Source organism: Panicum virgatum, chromosome 3N, assembly GCF_016808335.1.
Source record: "Panicum virgatum strain AP13 chromosome 3N, P.virgatum_v5, whole genome shotgun sequence".
NCBI classification, from domain to species: domain Eukaryota; kingdom Viridiplantae; phylum Streptophyta; class Magnoliopsida; order Poales; family Poaceae; genus Panicum; species Panicum virgatum.
Genome location: NC_053147.1, coordinates 66,613,529 through 66,625,018, shown reverse-complemented (window position 1 = coordinate 66,625,018; position 11,490 = coordinate 66,613,529). Strand labels below are relative to the sequence as shown.

General features: G+C 43.7%; 1 long non-coding RNA gene across 3 annotated transcripts; it reads left to right on the top strand.

Moving 5' to 3' along the window:
* Positions 1-2,927: 2,927 nt before the first annotated feature.
* LOC120663864 lies at positions 2,928-6,047 on the top strand. Of its 3 annotated transcripts, XR_005670642.1 has the most exons (4): positions 2,928-3,103; positions 3,260-3,605; positions 4,548-4,778; positions 5,526-6,047. It is a non-coding gene; the product is annotated as an uncharacterized LOC120663864 (long non-coding RNA). The 3 variants fall into 3 exon arrangements; XR_005670641.1 differs by lacking the exon at positions 5,526-6,047 and adding an exon at positions 4,865-5,194 and having other exon boundaries at positions 2,949-3,605; XR_005670640.1 differs by having other exon boundaries at positions 2,950-3,605.
* Positions 6,048-11,490: the final 5,443 nt, after the last annotated feature.

The following is an 11,490-nucleotide window of genomic DNA, read 5'->3' as shown; positions in this document are numbered from 1 at the left end:
CTAAAATGGAGGCTTTGAAGGCTCAGGCTCCTGCTGAAGGTGAGGCTCCACTATCCAGTGCAGAAGTTGTGTCTAAGGTACTCAGCCAGAACAGCAGCAACACCTCCTCATTCTTGAAGAACATTGGTATCCAGCCAACGACATCAACAACTGAAGCGACAGCGAAGGAAAGGGCACTACAGGAAGAGCTTGCTGCTGAAAGACAAGCTTCAGCTGCTCTGCGTGAAGAAGTGAATGCACTGAAGGAGAAATCTCAGCGAACCGATGAAGCGTTGGAGAGGACCGAGAATAAACTGTTGCAAACCCAGAGGGCGATGGATGAGAACAATGTGCTCCTTCGGCGTATCTTGCTGTTGAACAGTGGTAATTTATCCTTGTCTTAATTGATCCAAGTCAATCTAGGCAAGTGTTGGCCCTTGGCAGTGAGGTAGCAATCCAAAACTTGTCTACTACTGGATGTTGAGCAGGTGTTATCTCTAGTTCTTTTCAACTTCTGGATGTTGAGCAGGTCTTATCTACTACTGCCTGTGAACTTGCATTCACTTTTGAACTTGTGAATGTTTGTTGATCTGAATGATGTTTCTATTAAACCTATGGATATATGATGAGTTTGTTGTGGAATGTTGGTTGAATTTCTTACTTGTTAAATATTCATGTGTGCATGTTGATCTGTGGAATGATGTGCAATATTTGTGGAGTTTGCTGCTGATCTGTGAGACTGACGAAATTGGTGGTGTAATCTGTCACGAAATGGTTATGTGATATGTGACAGAAAAATCAGTGACGTGGAGAAACATTTTGGACCAACAAATAGATGACACGTGGACCAATAAAAACTGGAGACGTTTTCCAATAAAATGATGACACGTCGACCAATTAAAAGAAGACACGTGGACTAACCAGACGTTGACACGTGGACCAATCAAATGTGGACACGTGGTCTTGTAGGATGACGACACGTGTCCTTCACGTCATCAACCTATGTGGACGATGCCATGTCATCTGCCAGCGTAGATGATGCCATGTGGCTACCACGTCATCGCTTGCCATGTCATATGCCAGCATGGACGACAACACGTGGCAGGTTGGTTTCATGACGAAAACAGTGATGATTTGCTCTTGTCAAGAAAAAAGTCATGTTATATGACTAACAACGAATCGTCATGGGAGAATTAGACATTTGTGACGAAAAATGATGATTTGTCACCGTGTGTCAAATGTGACGCTCCGTCTACGACGAACCCAAATTCGTCATAAGTTCGTCATAAAACATATTTTATGACGAATTCTGAATCATTTGTGACGAAAATGTTTCGTCATTGATGTGCGATTCTCTAGTAGTGGCAGCCGGCGGCGCAGAGGCACAACAGCAGCAGCCGCCGGCGCAGCGGCAACCCGTGGTGAAGCAGTTGTTGGCTTGTTGCCCGGCCACTTGATGCTCCTCGCTGCCTCAGTCCACGGCTTGGCCTCACTCAGGGGAAGAAGTCGCCGCCGCCGCCGCAAGAACACTCGCGAGTCGTGACTCGCCGCCGCCGCCGGATTTTGGATGTATCGAGTGGGGAAAACACAGAAGAGTAGGGTTTCGCCTTGTTTATATGCATCAGTGCCTCAGTGGGCTAATATTGGGCCAAAGAAACGTTGGGTAGACTGAGTTTTGATATCGGACATCGGTAGAGTAGTAGACGCGCGGAACGCAGGGCGAGGAGCCATTTTGCGCCGCTAAACGCTACGCGACGCTATCCAAAATAGCGGCGCTATTTTGCGCTTTAGCGTGCGTAGCGGCGTTAGCGGTAATAAAAGCAATATCGTGGCGGAGGTCTTCTCCAACCGCTATAGCTCCGCTATAGCGGCGCTATAGCCCGCTACTTCCAACATTGCTCACTATCCCTTCTCATGTGTTAATTTATTATGGCATTTACAATTCTCTGAGTGAATTTAGGATAATCTACACTATAATATATATCTATACTATAAAAATTGAAACAATTGAATACATTTCTTACCAAGATTAATCCACCCATACCCCTCACAAGGAGGTCCACATGTCATGTTGGAAGTTTGACAGCGCCATGGCAGACCGAAAAAACCAGCAGAACGAGAATGATTCCGCCAAACTTCGGTGTTTTTTCTCACGTCGGTCGCGCGTACCCGCTTGCGTACCCGCCCATCACCGCCTCCCCATCCCTCCGTGAAATCAGCCAATCAATCACAGTTTGGAAGGTGAGCGATCCACAGCTTCCATTCTCCTCCGATCCGCGACGCCATCCCTCAGCTACACCTCCCCATCTGCGCAGCGAGGACGAGGGGAGGCGTGGTGGGATGATGGGGTGGAGCAGGGACGCCGGTGAGGGGAGGAGGGCGGGGCCGCGCCCGCGCGGCCGGCTAAGCGGGGTGCAGCACGCCGGTGCAGGGGCGGATGGTCGGGTCGTTGCAGGGAGCCGTGCACCGACAGAGGGGCGAAGGGCGAGGCGGCGAAGGGACTCGCTGCGAGGAACTTCTGGAAGGGACATCCCGCACCTACACTTACCCAACCGCGCTGCGAGGACGAGACGAGGGGAGGAGGGTTGGGATGATGGGGCGGAGCAGGGACGCCTGCGAAGGGCGGAGGGCGGGGCCGCGCCCGCGCCGCCGGCGATCGAGTCGCCACCCAGAGAGACGCGGCGGACAGTCCTAGATCTGCGGCGTGTCACCCCAGGGCGGCGGCAGCGGCGCCCAAGGACGGCGCCGGCCAGCTTGGCCCATGGTTCCGATCGACCGTCGCGATGGCCGGGTTGGACGATGCTGGATCCAGCAGCAGGTGCGTTCTCATCCATTTACACAGCACTGGATCCCGAAGGCGCAGGGTCTTCAGTCCCCGGTGAAGCAGCTGCGCGTGTCCAACTGTCCATAAATCTCTAGGACGTCGTGATCACCGCGTCGGGGAGGGGCAGGATGAACGCCACCGGGGGAGCCAGCAGCAACAACGGCGGTGGCGCCCGGAAGGGGAAGACGGTGGTGCCTGGAAGGGGGAGCCAGCAACAGCAGCGACATCGAGCGCGAGGGTATCAAAGTGCAGGAGGTCGTCGTCGCGGAGGACGAGGAGCATGGCGAGGTGCTGCGGGAGGTAGGCGCCGACATCGTCGCGCTTCAGAACGTGCGCGCCGAGCAGGAGCACCATTCTCTTTTCTAATCAATAACTCCATACAATTATTATTGGTTGGCAAGGAGGGTGTTCTGAAGGCTAACATGACCACTACTCCTTGACAAGTGAAAATTTCAGCGGAGAACAATGTCAATCTTGGCCATGACGAGAAATCAAGGTGGCACTTTTCTGCATGTATTTTCCAAGAAGCAAGTACAATTGAAAATGGTGGCCCAATAAAAGAGAAAGAAGCAAGCACCTACAGGCGCTTCCAATTAGGAGACCTGACAGGGTGATAGGGCAGTTGATCGAATTTTTGGCTTAGAATATATTGGCTGTGTCATTTCTCAGCTGAAACGTTTTTTTGGATGTCCCTGAAAGTGTTTCTCATTGTCTGGAAGGTTCAAATTACGGAAGAGGCATTCTTTGTGCTTGGTGAACTTATGGAGGCAGGCTTAGTCTACACTGCACTTGTTCCATCATAGTAATTTTCTTCCCCTGGAATTGCTTGGTGTGTAAAACTTCATGTATTTGCATTGCTATCTTATGTTTCAGTAGTCCTACTTTAGTGATTGTTGTGATAACTTTTAGATGTAACAATATATACTTATGATCCGGTGAGCAACATGCCGCTCCCACGATCCGCATGCATGGCCTTGTTGCTCATTAGCTTTAGCTCCTCGGTTTTTATTTAACCTATACCATAATGAACAGCTTTAATTTGATCCAATGTGCATGTGAAGAACCTTCAGATTTTCCATGTTGTCTAATTTTGTCCTCTAGAATCTAGACATTGAAGCACATTTATTGTACGGAAATAGATGAGTAAGACAAAGCATGCAGCAGCATCCTCTTCAAGCAGTTGTGTCCGTAATTTTTCCGTTTGTTGCGATGGATCATATAGGTTCATAATAGAAAATTATGCATACGTATACGTACACAAAAAAGGGCCATTAATTTACCGTTTTGAATGTCGTTGGCAAACAGGTATATCAGGGTCCCACTTTCTATTTACTAATCATATCGTTTACATGTTTCTTCAACATCCTTAATACTTTCCCTGTTATAAATCATTTTTTAGCAAATTTTGAGCATGTAAATGCTTGGGGGTAGCTATTTAGAAAAATCAATGTAGTAACATATTGTTGCCACCTTGTTTCCTTGAACATGGACATGAACAAAATTTTTGTGACTTCCATGCTTTTTTAAAAAAAAAATCCTCCTATATAGGGGCATCAGGTAGTTCAATCTTGTGCATAATATTAAACCTATAACTCAACTTATCCAAGTTTCTGTTGCTTATGAGTGGAGCATTGTTGATTTGATGTTGACAAGTCAACACCGTTTACTCCTAACATTGTACTAAAGGATTTGCATGAATGCCAATTGTGAATGCTCACTAATGATTCTTATTGTATTCTTGAAGGCTGCAAAAATAATTAAACAAGTATATTCGGTTCTTCCAATCTACGATAAAATTGTCCCAGCATTACTTGAAGTTGGAGTTTGGAAGCTTCCAGAGACATGCAAATTTTCCATAGGTGTCCCTGTTGGCCCTATGTTAGCAAAAGCAACGAAATCTGTCTCGGAGGTTATTGACAAGTTTCAGGGTCTTGAGTATACTTGTGAGTACAAGTATGATGGTGAAAGGGCTCAGGTATTATCAAGCCTCATGACTGTTTAGCCCTTCTTATATTTTGACCCATTTTCATCTCAGTTGACATGTCATAATATGGAATCTAGATACATTGCATGGAGGATGGTTCAGAAGAGATTTACCATCAGAATGCTGATAGAAACACTGGAAAGCATCCAAATGTTGTTGATGCGATTTCTAAGTATATATATCATTTCATATATTTTCGCCTACCATTGTAAATTTGTAATTCTGTAGTTTCCAACTGAAGAAGCACAAAAATAATGCAATTGTAGTTATAGTCTTAGAGAATCCCCATGCTTGATATTTGCAACATGCCGATCCAGTGGTCATGTTATATTTTTTTCGTCCGATTGCATATAGTTGAATGGATTTCTAACTTCACAAATGGTATAATGATAACCTTTTGGGGTATTGATTGGGATTGTTTTCATGATCTTTTGAATGAAAGACCACCTTAGGTAGGCTCTGTCAACCTTTCTTCTTTTCTGATTTTGAGGCAGACCTCTATAGCCTATGGCATTTTGTACCTGGCATTGCCAGTCAGTCATGAATTCCTATATATGTTGGAGATATTGAGTTAATTTTGATTGTGTTCATTAAAGCTGAAGCAATTTCCTTCTGTGTTTGTCATATGTAGCTTTTTTAAACTAATCTGATTACTGGCTCAAGAACTATCTAGCCAAATCTATGTTATTCTCCTGCACTTTGGGTTCCCGTTCATCTTATCGTAGCATCTCAACGCAGATTCCGGAAGCCTACGGTCAAATCATTTGTCTTGGGCTGCGAAATTGTTGCCTATGATCGTGAAAAACAGAATTTTGCCTTTCCAGGTTTGTATTTCATTCTCTTAATTTCCAGATGGGTTACTAAAGAAAGTGGACATCATATATGCAACATAGGTTGATTTGCCTTGCAGTCGGCAATGATAATTTGGTGTGGATTGGAATACTTAAATTTCAACAATATCCCCCTTTTTAGCATTATAATACAATCTTAGTATTTTGCTTTTGGAGGGGTTTCACATATGTTGGTCGAACCTTTGTTATTTATTAATGAGATTTTTTATAGTAGCTCTATGCATTCCACTTATTTTTAAACAATCTAACTTTAAACACGTGCCTGTGGCGCGTGCATTTCCACTAGTATTACTAAAAGGTGCTTGATTGCTTCATGCAAGCTTCTGAAATCCAGGAACTTCTACAATCTAAAGAGATGATATTAGATGCAAGTTTATGAACAAAAGAAGCTTTATAAAAGAGTTGTAAGTTTCTGAACAAAAGAAGCTGAATGTATGGTTGAAATATAAATAGCAGCACATTTAATTAGACATTGTCTTAAAGAAATTAGCATGATCAATAGCAAGGGATGGCATCGCAATTTAATTCAAACCATCAATATTATTTGATTGTATAGGTAAGAAAACCAAAAATGAGACTGAAGCTACTGTTTGATTCAACCGCCTATGGGGGTCATGCATACTATCCGTTAGATGATTTGTCTTAGTGAGCTGATTTGGTGATTAAATAAACTAACCAAATCTATCCAGAGCTTATGTTGTGAGTGTGGCTTGTATACCAGAATTTTTTATCTATGATAATATATGATTATATCAATTCGGATGTTCAATTGCTCGGCATCCTGCCAGGAGGTAAAGATTCTCCAGTTGCTTCAGCATTATTTCATATCGTCTCCAGTGAAAAAATGCATGTTTTTATGATTCTGATTTTGGATCGAGATTGGTACTGGATGATTTAGTGTAATTGTGCAAAATCATTCCATTTATCTATCTTAGTTCAATAGCTTTGTTTTTGAACTCCTAACTTTTTCATGGTAATTTGGTGGAATCGTTCATTAATTTATTTAAGCTATCCAATTTATCCAGCAATAAGAAACTTAATGCAATTTAATTGTGCTAATATTGTTTGGATATGTCCTTTTTAAGGTTTGAGAGGGGCAGTATTGTTCAGGCTTGTTCAGTTCAGATTTGGTCTCACGTTTTTCTTTTCCCAAGGATAAAAATTACAATATTTTGCTACAATGTACAACATTTATAACGGGTTTGTGAATCACGTTATTCTTAAGCTATATGTTTTACCATATCTATATGGAATGACATTTAAAATGGCAAATTAAGAAGATAGGTGCTCACTTCAGTGACATATGTTAGCTACAAGTTTTCTATGTAAAACAGTGTACAATTTACAATTTTTCATACTTCTCTTATTACATTGAAATTTTTTAGCTCCCGTAGCAATGCACGGGCATACACCTAGTTAATGCTAATTGTGGACACATAAAAGCCTTGAACTAAATTTTTCTAGTATTTTTACCCATGTGGTGGTGATGAATTCTCTTTTAAAAGACTACGGTTTGGTAATTCCCAATAAAAGTTTGAATTCAAAAGTTCAAACAAATTTCATCCAAAATTTAAATTTGAACCATTGGCTTGGCTTGCCTTGGCTCATTGGTCAGGCTCAGCTTAGCTCGTCTTACATGGCTAGGCTCACTCAGCCCTGCTCTCCTTGGCTCAGCTCAGCCACCCCACAGAGCACTGCCGGCCATCCTCGCGCGTCCAACATCATTGGTGGCGAGCAGCGCAGCTGCTGTGCCCGAGTGGCCGCTATTGGTGCATGTGCCTAGGGGGGCTCACCAATGGACGGGCGCCACCGTCGCATGGCCACTCCGCGCCCATGCTGTGGATCGACGCCGTGCGGTGAACCGCCACATGCCGCCACCCAGGGCCGAGTCCATCCACTCCGGCCATCCTCGTGCATTGCATTGAGGTCATCCTTATCCCCGAGACTTCTCTCTCGCGCACTCGGCCACCCTTTCTTCCACCTCCGGACACCATGAACCGAGCTCAAGCAAGGCCTGGCCGCTAGCAAAATCTGCACAAACCTCTCCATGGATCTCATATCTCTCGCACTTGAGGCTCACACACCTTCCTAGCTTCCTCCCCAACCTCTCCAACCCCAGCTGTAAGGAACATGGCCCCATTAGGCCATTGTTTGTGATTTTGGTGATTGAATGACAACGCAATCAATGGGACTAACAAATTTGTGAGATCTCATTTGTAAAATTTTTAGGTCCCATGGATAAAATCAAATGTGTCCAATTCACCGTAGAGATGTGTCCATTCCACCGCTGAGACACTCAAACCGTAGTGAAAGAACAGAGACAATATATTTTTAGGTGTCCAAATGACCACCGCGATGAATTGGACAAGTGGATGCAGAATCAACTGCACCGGTTTAACCGACGGCCCAGCACCGGTTAAACCGGTAGGCTTCGGATAGGCCGACGCAAGGGCACCGGTGCAATGAGGCATGCCATGCTGAGTCATGTGAAGAAATCTCAGTAGCACCGGTTGAACCGATGGTCAAGAAATAGGCGTCGGTTCATTCACCATACTATTGACCAGGCGGCCAGGAAGCAGGCCTTCAGCACCAGTTGAACCGACGGTGCATCGGATCAAGGCGTCGGTGCAATGATGTCAGCATTACGGGAAGCTGAGAAGAAAAAGCTCAGCATCGGTTGAACCGATGAGGCATCGGTGCAATGGATCGGTTTAACCGGTGGCTACTACGTCAGCGGTCAGAAGGCCAACGGTTAGTTTGCAGCTGTGTGTGACCGGTTGAACCGACAGCACCCCATCGGTTTAACCGGTGCCAACGCAGGAAATTGGGTAACGGCTCCAAATGGCTATTTCAACTTGGAGGCCTATATATATGCCATCTCCCGGCCATTTGAAGTTTGCTGGAGTTTAGGGACACCCCATACACATCCAAGAACACCTCCAAGCCATCCAAGAGCTTAGTGGTAATATCTTTAGTCCTTAGCACATTCTTGAGAGTGTTAGTGCTAGGTTAGCTTTTTTAGTGAGTGAGATAGCAAGGTGTTGTGCCTTGTGAGCTGGTTCTAGAGTGAACCAAAAGAAGATCTCGGTGCGCCGACCTCTTGGAGCCTTATTGGCTCGTCGGCAACGTCAATGACCCTCCGACTTGGTGTGGAGCGGCGTCGACAACTTTGTGCAGGGGACGTTGAGTCCCCCACCTTTCTTGGTGAAGCTCCTTAGTGGAAATCGGGATCAAGGTGACCGTAGTGGCTCGGTGTCTCCGGAAGAGACTTGATTGCCGAGAAGCAATACTCTTTGTGAGTGCTTCAACAACGTGGATGTAGGTGTGCATTTGTGGCTAACCGAACCACGGGATAAATCCTCGTGTCAAAGAGTTTGCTTCCTCTCATCCCTACTTTATGCTTCCGCATTTACTTATTGCAATCTTTTTGTGTCTTTATTTTCATAGAGTAGTATCTTAATAGGATTGGTTATAGGTTGCTAAATTTTTTTGGGATGGGAGTTTCACACTAGAAGAATTGTTAGTTGCACGTTTAGATAGCATGTTTTAGTTTAAATTTTTGTACAAACTAGTTGGAGCCATAGGTTAAGGTTTTAACTTGCCTAATTCACCCCCTCCCCACTCTTAGGTTAGAGCACCCGATCACTTTCAATTGGTATCAGAGCCGGGATTCACTTCTCTCACAAAGAAAGCCAATTCTATTGGCAATTTGTGTTTACTGGCTCATTAGATCGGTTAGGCTTCACCGCCTAGTGAGTTACGTCTTTGGGGAAGGCATGGATCCCTTTAGAAATGCTCCACGGTTCGATGGCACGGGCTTTCAATGTTGGAAGATTTTAATGCAAGCCCATCTCCAAGCAACGGGCCTAAATATGTGGAGAGTAGTTAGTGAAGGTATGAAAAATAATGGTCATTAAGAGAAACAATATGATGTCACCACCAAAAGTATAATATTGTCTTCTCTTAGTGAAAATGTGTTCAATCATGTTTATTCTTATGAAAATGTCAAAAAACTATGGAAGGCTATCATTGAGAACCATAAGGGCACAGAGAATGTTGCCAATGAAAGATATCATGTTCTCATTGATAAGCTTAATAGCTTTAAATAACTTGATGATGAGAATGCCGAATCTATGTACTCACGATTGAATATTCTTGTGAATGAGATTAATTCCTTAGATGTGAAGAAAATTAATGATACGGAACTCATTCGCAAGATCCTTCACTCACTACGGAGGCCGGACTATGATTTGGTGACCACAATTCTCTATGAGAAGGAGCTCAACGCATTGACACCAAATCAAGTCCTCAATAAGGTGATCGCCCACGAGTTACGTAATGATATTATGCCAAGAGTGCCTTCTTCACCAACACATAGCGCACTTGCATGCAAGTAAGTCAAGAAGATGAAGGAGATGGCCATCAAAGGTAGCTCAAGCGAAGAGAAAAAAGAGGTGGCAAGAAGCACTCAAATGATGAAAAAGAGCCTATGAACCCCGCCCTCTACAAACAAGTCAAGAAGATGAACAAATGCTTGAAACAAATCAACGCAATGGGTTACATGGTCTTCCTAAAAAATGGGCCTCACCACCAACATATGAAGGTTGAGAGGAGGTTCAAGAAGAAGCTAGAAAAGAAGGAGAAGAAGTCCAAACATGAATCATTTGCCATCTTTGGTGAATGGGTAAGCGGTGGTGAAGAATCAAACACAAGCTCAAGTGATGAATCAAACAAAAAATTAACCACCCGCACCAACATGGGATCATCATCAAACACATGCTTTATGGCCCAAGGTATGAAGAGCGATGTAAGTGATGATGGCTCCAATTCTTCTTCAATTGATGAACTTATTAACTTAGTACATGAGCACCAAAAAGTTATTAAGAAGCAATCAAAAGAAATTGAAAATCTTAATGCTTTTAATGATCTTAATGCTATTCTTGCTACAAATTATGAAGATTTGTTATACAAATTCAAATTACTTAGCGAGAAGTATGACGAGCTCAAGTTGAAAATTGAGAGCATTAATGATACTAATGACTTTTTAGAAATAAAGCAATCTATCTCTTGTGCAATTTAAATTTCTAAAGTAGATGATTCAACTTCTTGCATTGATTTAATTGAAGAATCTTGTTATAATCCTTGCAATGAGAAATATTATGAGGATGTTTTTGTAGAATCATGTGATGATCTCATTGCCAAGAAAAATGAGGAGCTCAAGGAAGTAGTGGAAAGGCTCATGAAGGACTTGGCTAAACTAAAGAGCAAGAGCATAGAGAGAAATGTCCAACCTTCTCAAGATAACCGTGAAGACATGGTGAAGAAGCTTGAGAAGGGGTCCACCGTAACTTGCTCTAAGTGCCATCAAGAAGGCCACAAGTCCAACAAGTGCCCTTAACCAAAGAAGAAGCTTTCGGATGAGAAGAATAAGAAAAAGCTCGCAATCAAGAGTTTTCTCATCTACACCAAGCCCAACCGGAGGAACAAAAGCAATAGCACCTCCTATGTGATCAAGAAGAAGATCAATGGCAAAGTAGTTACTCACAAGATTGGAAAGACGGAAAAGAGTTGGAATCACTCCATTTGGGTGCCCAAGTATATCATCACCAATATGAAGGGGCCTCAAATGGTGTGGGTTCCAAAGAAGACTTGAAGCCCAAGAATGGTTTCGGGAGATTTGGAGGCTTGGCGAACAAGAAGATGAGATGATTCAAGCTAAAGAAGCCAAGTTTGCTCTTTGAACATTTGTTGCCCAAGTCCCCCATAAGGTAATGGTAGCTAACTTTCAATTCATACATCATGTAACTCCATTGCTTTTGCTAGGATGTTTGCATGCATTGCATCTCCTAGTG